The sequence below is a fragment of the Lontra canadensis genome, unplaced genomic scaffold, assembly GCF_010015895.1.
Source record: "Lontra canadensis isolate GAN:19392208 unplaced genomic scaffold, GSC_riverotter_1.0 scaffold44, whole genome shotgun sequence".
NCBI lineage: Eukaryota > Metazoa > Chordata > Mammalia > Carnivora > Mustelidae > Lontra > Lontra canadensis.
Genome location: NW_022631038.1, coordinates 8,832,980 through 8,843,455, shown reverse-complemented (window position 1 = coordinate 8,843,455; position 10,476 = coordinate 8,832,980). Strand labels below are relative to the sequence as shown.

At 34.7% G+C, this 10,476-nt stretch overlaps 1 protein-coding gene across 1 annotated transcript in view; it reads left to right on the top strand.

Moving 5' to 3' along the window:
* The first annotated feature begins 1,137 nt into the window (after positions 1 to 1,137).
* CCDC102B (coiled-coil domain containing 102B) overlaps positions 1,138 to 10,476 on the top strand; it is a 178,182-nt gene continuing 168,843 nt past the window's right edge. The window contains exon 1 of the mRNA XM_032872257.1: positions 1,138 to 1,159. The gene's annotated coding sequence lies outside the window, so the exon portion shown is untranslated. The remainder of the gene's footprint in view (positions 1,160 to 10,476) is intronic.

Below are 10,476 nucleotides of genomic sequence, written 5' to 3'. Positions count from 1 at the left end.
GAAGGTTTTTAAACAAGAGAACAACCTGAAAAGACTTACATTATAACTAGATTGCTGTAGAACAGTATATAAATGAATTTGCTGGGTTTGGTACCAGAGTGAGTTCAATACTCGCTAAGGGGAAAAAACGAAATCAGGCTCTTATCTCAGCTTAAAAAAAAAATTCCAGATAGATAACTGGAATTCATAAAAAACCAAAAAAAAAAAAAAAAAAAAAAAAAAAAGGCCAGGCTAAGAAACTTTTAGTAGGTAGATAACGTATCTGCACCACAAGGTAGGATTTCTTAAATAAGGCATTAAAATCTCTAATCAAGGGGCACCTGAGTGGCTGAGTCAGTTAAGTGTCTGACTCTTGATTTTGGCTCAGGTCATGATCTCAGGATCATGGGATCACCCTGCATCCAGCTCTGGGCTGAGCTGCACAGGGAGTCGGCTTGAGATTCTTTCCTTCTTCCCCTCTTCCCGCTCATGCTTTCTCTTTCTCTCTCTCTCTCTCTCAGATAAATAAATCTTTAAAAATGTTTTAAAAATAGAAAAATAAAACCTCCAATCAAAAAGAGAATATTGATAAATATATTCATATTGAAAACCTATCAGATTTTCAATAATTAAAAATTTGATGGCACCCTGTATAAGTCAGCTCAGTAGTAACTTAGGCAAGCATTTAGTTTTCACAGTTCTTAGAGGCTGGAAAGTGCATAAATAAAGGTGCAGGCTGATTCAGTTTCCCAGAGAGGACCCTCATTGTGGCTTGCAGATGGCTGCTTTCTTGCCATGTCCTTACTGGTTAGAGAGAGTGAGGAAGTTCCTGGTGTCTTTCTTATAAGGGTACTAATTCCATCATAAGGGTCCCATCTTCATGATATCATCTAAATCCAATTACCTCCACTTCCAAATGTTATTACCCTGGGGGTTAGGGCTTCCACATTTGATTTTTTGAGGGATGAATTTAGTCCATAGTACCTCCTATCCCCCACCATGACCACTGTGCCCCTATGCTTGCTCCTAGAATTATCCCCAGACAACCTAACTGTCCCCAAACTTTTGTCTCAGACTCTTTTCACTAGAAACCCAAACTAAGGAGTGAGCATTGGAATGCAGACACCAAGGATGGCATCGAGGAACTCACTGTCAATAGGCAAGAAGACTGTGGCTAATGGTAAGTGAAGCCTGTGAGTCAAAAAGAGGCAAGTTCTCTTCAGGAGCTGACAGGAGCTGTTATGTCTGCAGTGTGTGGAACATGGCTAAGATTAAGAGTTGAGGCTGAAGAAGTAGGCTGGGGAGAGATTATGCTGGTCCCCACAGAATATGTTGAACAGTTTGGTCTTTCTCCTAAAGCAAATGGGAAAGCATTGACATATTTTAAGCCATGGAGCAATAAGGTTATATTTGCACCGAACCTGTTAGCATGAGGAACAGACTAGAAAGGGGTAGATGGTGATAAAAGCAAGTTTCAGAATAGGGGTTTTGAGGCTATTGCATTAGTCCAGGTAAGAACAGGTGAGAGTTTGGACTAGGAGGTTGAAAGCAAAGACCATGGGAACTTGCTTGGAATTTTCAAAAGAACATTTCTGCATTTAATGGAAGACTTGACCAGTTGAGTATAGTGGTTCCTCTGAATACTCCTTTGAACAACTGACTATTTTACCAAAAGGAGAGAAAAAAGTCACGTTAAAAAACATAATTTCCTCAATTTTTTTAAATTTTAAATCTATTTAATACAATACAAGGAAAACAATTCCCATATTTCCCCATTCCAAATGGTAGCTGTCTGCTTTACAGATGGCAGGATATCTCAGTGGCATTCAACACAAAATCAGCTGGGGGTCAGTCAGTCCAGGCTAGGCTGTGCTGTAGTTTCTGTTTCTAGGTACAGGTCTGGCTGGGCTTGGACGCCCCCCACCCCCCCGGTCCTGGGCTTAGGAAGATACAGGAGTAATTCTGGGATCTAACCTCCAGTTGCAGCAGCTACCTAGGGAGAGCCCTTTCCATGGCAGTAACAGAACTCAAGAAAAGAATTCATACTTCTTAGGCTTAGAACTGGCAGAATGCTAGCTACTTCTTCCCATATTCCATTGGACAAAGTAAGTTGCATGGTGAAGACCAATACAGGAAATTGGAGAAGTGTACTCTGCCTCCAGGAGGCCAGCACGGGGTTGGGGATTAATACTACTTTAGAGAAGGGGAGAATTGTGGCTCGTAATTCAACCTGTCGCAAAAACCGAACTAGATCATATTCTGCCCAAAAAATCCTGGAAGCTCTTTTATAATTCCTTTCACACCAATATTTCCCCTACTAGTCAGTCAGAATTAGTTCTTTTCTGTGTACCTTACTTATAAAGGGATGGATGATAATTTTTTAATAAGAAAGTCTATGTAACTTTGTAAGGTTTTTCTCAAATGAAAAGTTGTAATGACATTTGGAAGACCAAATATATTTCGATTCATAAGAGCCAGGCTTTGTAGAAAGCAGAAAGGATTTTCTGTGATTTAAAAAAAAAAAAAAAAACACAAAAAAACAGTTTTAAAAATTAATAACCAAGCCCAGAGTACTGAACATATTTCTATGCTACCAAAGGAAAAATATTTGATACTGTAAAATACTTATTGTTTTACCACAAATGAAAGAAAAGTTTAGTCAGTAGGTTAGAAAGGAGGGTTCTGGAGGGACCTAATTGGTATTCAGTGCTGATAGGTTAAGAAATCAAAGTAGGAAAGTGATAGATTTGGGGAATTCACAGATTGGGGATTTTGTGGTTGGCCTTCCAGATTGCAAGAGGCAAAACATAATATCTGTTGAAATTATCAATTGCTGAGGGATGGTGTTTTGGCAAATGGGCCTGAAGTTAGTCTTATAGAATTTGATATACTCCAAGATGGTGTCTTCAAAGTAGCCATGAGTTCCCAAGCCTTGTAAAGGGAAGAAGTCTTTAGAAGACACCTTGAGTCAGAATGAGAAAAGGTAGAATGTATGACAAGTCAGGATGGGACTAATGATACCTGTGACAGGAGCCACTTCTAAATACCTAAAGTCATCATCGATGTAGTCTATCAGTGCACAGGACAGCAATGATTAAAGATGGTTCAGGGGTTAGGTGTTCACCTCTCCGTCCAGATGAATGCAAGTCACATGCCCTTTATGACCACTTCTTTACCTCTTGCTCCCTGGAAGCTAACTCATATAAAAAAGTAAAGGAGAAGGAGGCTTGGAGAAATCTTGAATATATTTTTTAAAATGCTTGGGTCATATGGGGGCGAGCTCATAATACAGGGGTGATGGGAGCACTTTCTTTGCAAAACAACATAGTATTGTCAGAGGAATTTGGGCTTTGGGGCTCTGTAGATATGTGGCCATGAATAAATTTGGATAGCTACAAACAAAATAAATTTTCAACTTGAAAGTGACCGTTACCTAGAATTGGGAAAAATCAGAGCCTTCTGTCTTCAGTGGAAAATAGGGGTCAAAACTTAGGTCAGAAGTTGAACTGAAATCATAAGAAAGTGGAAAATTTACATTTCTGCACATATGAGTTTTTAGTCTGAAATGTAATCACACATATCATTTTGAAATAAGAATTCTCGGGGCACCTGGGTGGCTAAGTGGGTTAAGCCTCTACCTTCGGCTCAGGTCATGATCTCAGGGTTCTGGGATCGAGCCCCGCATTGGGCTCTCTGCTCAGCAGGGAGCCTGCTTCCCCCTCTCTCCCTCTGCCTGCTGCTCTGTCTACTTGTGTTCTCTCTCTGTCAAATAAATAAATAAAATCTTAAAAAAAAAAAAAAAGAAAGAAGAGTTCTCAAGATGTTTAGTTCTTAAACGTCAGATCAGAGTCCCTTAAGGTACATATGTCTGTTCTGTTTTATGATGTTGTGGAGTTATTGTTTTACCATGCACTTGTTTTGATTCACAAGGTTAGAGATTGATGGAGCAAAATACAATAAAATGTAATGAGCAGAACCAAATTCTTCTCCGATGGTTTCAGCCAAAGTTCCAAGAATTCTTGACTGCAAATTTGAACATATTGACTTGACTATCAAAGTCATAGCTCACCGGAACCTTGTACACAATTTATATCATTCAACAGCATGAAGATTTGTTCACTCATATAGATTTATTTTGCTGATTTTTTGTTGCCAGCACGAGGTGAAGTGCAAAGTTTGAAATATGCCTGAAAAGCTGGTCAGGATCAGCAGCCAAACCAGATAATTAAGACAAAACCATACTCAACACCATATTCTTAGAATTTGTAAAGTACAAATTATATGCAGCTGTGAATAACTTCTAATATTTAAGCAATGGGTAAAATTTTACTTTTTGACCTGAATTGTCTGGTTTGGCTCTCTCCATAGGCATTATGGCCAACTTTCCATTTTGATTTGTACTTTACAGGCTTGGGCAAAATCTAAATGGCTAAGAAACTGAGTAGTTTTGTTCTTAATTTGGTAAAATAAAACTATTTAGCAAGTCATTTATTATTTGTTGAGATATACTGTCTCTTGAAAAATGGTTTAAATAATCAAAATATTAATTTTATGTTTATTTGGAAATTGAGATTTAAAAATAATTTGTTTAGTCCAAGGAAAGAAGGAATGTTAGCACTGGAGTATAGCCAAATTTTTCTTGGTCATTCTAAATAGACTAATTAAAAGAGTAGGTTTAATATTTTCTTTGGGTGAACTAGCTGGTACACATTCCCAGAGAGCTCGATAGTTTAACAGGAAAATTTCTGAAAGAAGGAATAGAAAAGAGATGCAAAATACATAAAAAAAAAAATTAAGAGAGAGACCAAACTGGTATGAGTCTGGAAAAGGGAGTTAAAGCTTTTTGGTAAGTGGAGAAGGACAATTGAATGTTACAGAGTTCTGATTCCTGGGGCATGGACCATAAAAGATGGAATCTAAAAGAAAAATTACAAAGTGAAGGAAAGGACTGAATCAATATCACCATACATTTAAAAACTATATCTTTAGCTATAACAACTTCTTCCAGAGTAATACAGTTTTTTGTTTTTGGAAGTGATGTGTTTACAACTAGAAAAAAAAAAAAACATCAAGACAAAGGAATTGGATTGAGTTTCTCCCTTAAATTTTGAACCTGGTCATTGCTTTCAGTGTTAGAGGATGTCTACAGCTGTAAACAATTTACACTCCAAAAGTTAGAAGAATGAGGCTGAGTGAAATACTAGTAATACTGGAGAGGAGCCAGAGAGAAAGGGAAGGTTAATTTGATATGTCCTGTATTATCCAAGAAGTTAGTTCACTTCCTTTGTGGTAAAGAGAGATAAAATGTAACCAAAAAAAGTTTTCAAAATTAATCTTCTGTATCCCAAGTTTTTCCGTACTATTTCTATATAAATGTATCTACTGGAACTTAAAAAAATTAAGTGAGACTAGAAACTTTTGCTGCATACATCCTAATATAAATTTATCTTAACAAGAAACTCATATAAAAGTATTACTTTTCAGCAGCTTTGCTTAAATAATTTTATTTCTTAAAATTGAATATAATTGTCATTAATAAAACTATATTTTTCTGGTGTATACCATATTATTTATTGCCTCTCATTAAGGGTGAAGCTTTTGAGAGATGTAAAAGCTTTTTCTCACTTTAAAGATAGTTGTCAGAAATATAAACATGTTTGTTGTTGACTGGTATTAAGATATTTGTGTGGAAGACTAAGATGACATGACTGATTTTCACATTAGCACTTAATTTTGGCTATTATCTTCTCCAAACACCCATTCCCTTCTTTGAGCAATAAAAACAATAATAATACCATAAATATTCTAATAAATACTATATCTATTAATTCAGGTATGAATTTTGCCATGACTGTAATTTTGCTTGTGTTTAAAGAGAAAAACATTTTTGCAAATATGAGTACCTTGTCTTTAAATGGTACTCATTATTTGTACTCATTTGTCTTTAAATGGTACTCATTATTTGCCAAGTAGGAATGACCATAACATTATTAGTTTGAATATCTGATAAAAAAGGACACTAAACAATTTAAAATTAGGCAGATAATTTACTAGCATACTCCAAAAGGCAACACTGAAATTATTTTTACTGATGCTTACATTGTGCCATTTTTTACTTCTAGTTCCTTTGAATGGTAAGTTGTTGCCATTATTCCTAGGCTCTTTCATTCAACAAAGTTAATATAAAGACATATGTTTATCTTACCTATACATATAAACCATGTATAGTTTTCTAAAGTACATAGTTTTATATATCCCTTTATATGGTTACATATATAATTTATATATAATTATATAGGATATGTATTTATACAAATGTATATATAACATATATATACCAGGAATTATAACATCAGCATATCACAGCTCACATAATTTCTCATTTGCTTTATCCACAATATACACATAGCAGTCTCAGAATAATAATACCAACACCTCCACCAAGAAAATGATTACTGTTTAAATTTGTTTGCAGGGTTTTTTTTTTTTTTTTGGTCAAATTATCATGATTTAATAACTTGAAATATTTAATCACTATGTAGTTATGCCACTTACTGGATATACATGTAAGTTCATTTGTTTCCTTTTATTTTGAAGTTTTACAGATTGATTGCTTTTTAATTCTGCATGATCCCAAAGTTGAATATACTAAGCAAAATACACTGAAAGAAGTTTAACTTCTGTCCTGTTATCTCCACCCAATAACCCCAGTTGTTGTCAGTTTTATAGTTTACTCATTTATTTTTAATATGTCATGTATTAAATATATGTACATGTGATATATTAAATATATGTGTATCTAGTCATGTCTTTCCTAGGTAAATTGTAGCATGTTATATACTTTTTTTAAAGTACAGTTGACACACAATGTTACATTAGTTTCAGGTCTTCAAATCTGTATGTTCAACAAGTCTCTCTGTTATGCTATGCTCACTGCAAGCATAGCTGCCATCTGTCACCATAAGCTATTATAATACCAGTGATGATAATCTCTATGCTGTGCCTTTTATCCTTCTGTTCTTTTTAATACTATATTATTTTTAATACTATATTCTAGATATCACTTTTTATGGTCATGTAACGGAAATATCTTCATTCTTTTTTATAACTGGACAGATTTTGTTTTGTTAATATGCTACTAATTCATCCATTCCAATATTGATAAATATTTATGCTATTTCCAATCTATGCTTTTTCAGTTATTCTTGCAATTAACGGTATTGGGTATGAGTCCTTTTGTGTGTTCACCAGTTTGTCTTTGGTATATGTTTCTACAAAGAGTATTGCTATTGCATGAAATGGTAAAAGATATATTTAATTTTGCTAAATAGTGCCAATTTTTATGATATATGAACTTCTTTTATATTTTCCTTCATAATTAGATCTAGATATGATCTATACTTTGCATTTGGTTGATACATATTTTAAATCTCTTCATCTATAAATCCCTGTTCTTTCTTTTTTCCTTCAGATTTATTTATTGATGTAACCACATGTAGAATTTCATTTCCTTGTCTTCCCTGTATTTCTTATAAACCAAAGCTATATTTTGAGGTTTGATTTGATTTTGGCAGTAAGTGTCCAAAACTTCTGTACAAGAAGTGTTGGATACTTCCTTTAGGAGACATGTGGTAACTGGATGGCTCTCCTTGTGTGACATGATGTTGGTAGCCGCTGATGACTATATCTTGCATTCCTTAGTAATTAGTGATACAGAAAATGATGATATTCTAAGTCTATTGTAATATAGCTGATTATTTCTTTTCCCCCATCCTTTTTGTGTTCTGTTTCTGGAACTATGATTAGATGTATTTTTTTTTATCTCTACATGATCCTTCATATTCTGTAATCTCCATTTCATATTCTCCAAGTCTTTTATTTCCGGACTGTATTCTAGATTTTTCCTTTGCTTCTATTTTCAGGTTCACTTATTGTCACTTCAGCTTGGTCTGACTGCTGGTTAATCATCTCAGTTGGCTATCTATGGGTTAGCCACTTCCAGTGAATTTTAAAATTTTAATCATTTAATTTTTATATTTAGAATGTTGCTTTAAGAACTACTTGGACAACTTTCATAACCTTTTGATTTTTCTTATACTTTTAAGACATTGACACACATTGAACTTACTTGCTTTTGGTGTACTTTCAATTCAGAACCATTTAAAAATAAATTTGCTGAGAATTTCAAGATTAGTTAGGTCATGGAAGTGATCTGAATCTCCTATTTTCAAGTTGACCTGCAAACTCATGCAGGTCCAGCTTATATTTCCATATTTTCAGGGAATATTTCTACTGTTAACGTTTGATCAAGCTCAAGACAGGCAGAAATTAATTGATCATTTATCTCCCACACTGCAGGCTAATTCATCATTTACTTTTATTGTGAGGTGATAAGTATTTGGCGTTCTAGTTCAGCATGAGGATCTATCTATGGTTCTAGGCTTTCACTTCTCCTGTGCCCTAAGATGTCCTCAGAATGGAGGTGCAAGGTTCCTGAATTTAGGAAAATACCCTTAAAATCAAAGTTGACTTTAGCACTCTTCCTCCTTGATTTCTTAATTTCACTTTATATTTAGCCTAATATTTCTCAGTTTCTTTACAGTTCAGCAAAACATCATTTCTGTTTTATACCAGCTATTTAAAAATCTTATCATAGGTAGAGTTTTAAGGGTTATTTAGATCATTATGCTGCCAGAAAGAGAAAACTGTTTCATGGTGTATAGAATTTTAAAGTTAATAGAAGTGATAAACTGTCCAAACCAAAGGACTCAGTGTCATGTGTCTCAAGTTAAACAGATTTAAGAATAACTCTTAAGATTTCCTTGCCTGGACTGTAAAACAGACAACCAAAAAATATGAACAGTTTCCTAAATACATCAAACAGTTACTGCAATTGTTTGATTATCAAGGGGCAAAATAAAGTTTTAAGGTTGACAAGCACATTGCAATGAATTAAATGGAAATGTTAAATTTTCTAAAGGAAAATTCTAGTTACTAAGTTACATTTGCTGGCATGTTGGATTTAGTAGATTAGAAACTAGAAATGATAGGGCTTGTGTGAAGGTGTAATTAAACCGCTGATCCAAAAGTTTAACAAGAGAGGTAACTCTTTCTGGCAATGGAATGAGAACTATAACTCAAGGTGTTTGTACCTACAATCTAATAGTAGAAATACAACTTTATAACACTTTGATGTACTTGGGGATCTTGAGATAATCAACATTTTTCTCACCCCATATGCCTGTCTTAGCATATTTCTTTTAATTAATGACAAAAGTTACTGGTTACTGGGTCCAAAGTTATTATTTGCCAGCAAATGGATTTTCTAGATCAGTATGCCAAATAAAACATCATCTTGTTTTATCTAAGTTTTGTCATTTCATTTTCATCAACAGATTTACTCTTGATGAGTTCATGTTGATTTATCTACCAATTTTGTATGAATCTGATTGCTAAGAATGCCTTCCTTTATCTCTGACAAAATTATATTCATAGTTGGGTAGGTGCTATAATTTGGTGTGAGATGTAGCATTTTATTTTTTTTTTAAGATTTTATTTATTTATTTGATAGAGAGAGACACAGTGAGAGAGGGCATACAAGCAGGGGGAGTGGGAGAGGGAGAAGCAGGCTTCCAGCCGATCAGGGAGCCCGATGCAGTACTCAATCCCAGGACCCTGAGATCATGACCTGAGCCGAAGGCAGATACTTAGTGACTGAGCCACCCAGGCACCCCGAGATGTACCGTCTTAATTTGCTATCTCACCAGATATGACCAGATCAGGGATGAACAGAATTTTGGATACCATCAAGCTAAATCCTTAAAAAAAAAAAAAAAAAAGTGGGAAAAAAAAAAGAACAATGCACAGTGATTTGTGAAACTTTCCCCAAAGTCCTTCAATTAAGATGTTTATGTTACCAAAAAAACCCTATCCACATTTTTGATGTATCACTGATTGAGCAAATCATAGCGTTTACTGTAAACCTGGTACTTATCAAGCCCTTGTGCTGAAAACTGAGGACAAAAGGTGAATAAGGCATGGGAACTGCTCTGAAGGAATTCACAGAGTTGGAGTAGTACAACTATAAAGAAATAGTTATGACTTTTGGTCAAAATAATTCTCATAATAGCTTTCAGTGCATCCTTTCCACATTTATCACTGCAAAGATGAAAAAGGACAAAATTCAAACACCAGAACAAAATAAGAACTGAGAAAACCTGTGCCAGACTTTTGAAGAATTGTAGACAATCATAGGGTGGGTATGTGAAAAAGTGATTATCAGCATCTGACTTATCCTAAATTTTGATAGAGGTTATTCTGAATAATAGCATAAAGATGCTTTTTGTGTTCCTTTTTAATGACATATACTAACCTCCTGGAGAACTGGACTTTCACTCTCAAGTGTGTCTCTATGAGGTTGGCAGATGTTTGTAAATCCCTTGCTTTCATCCCCTAGTAAACAAGGAATCCAAATGCCAAAAATTTACTCCGGCAGGA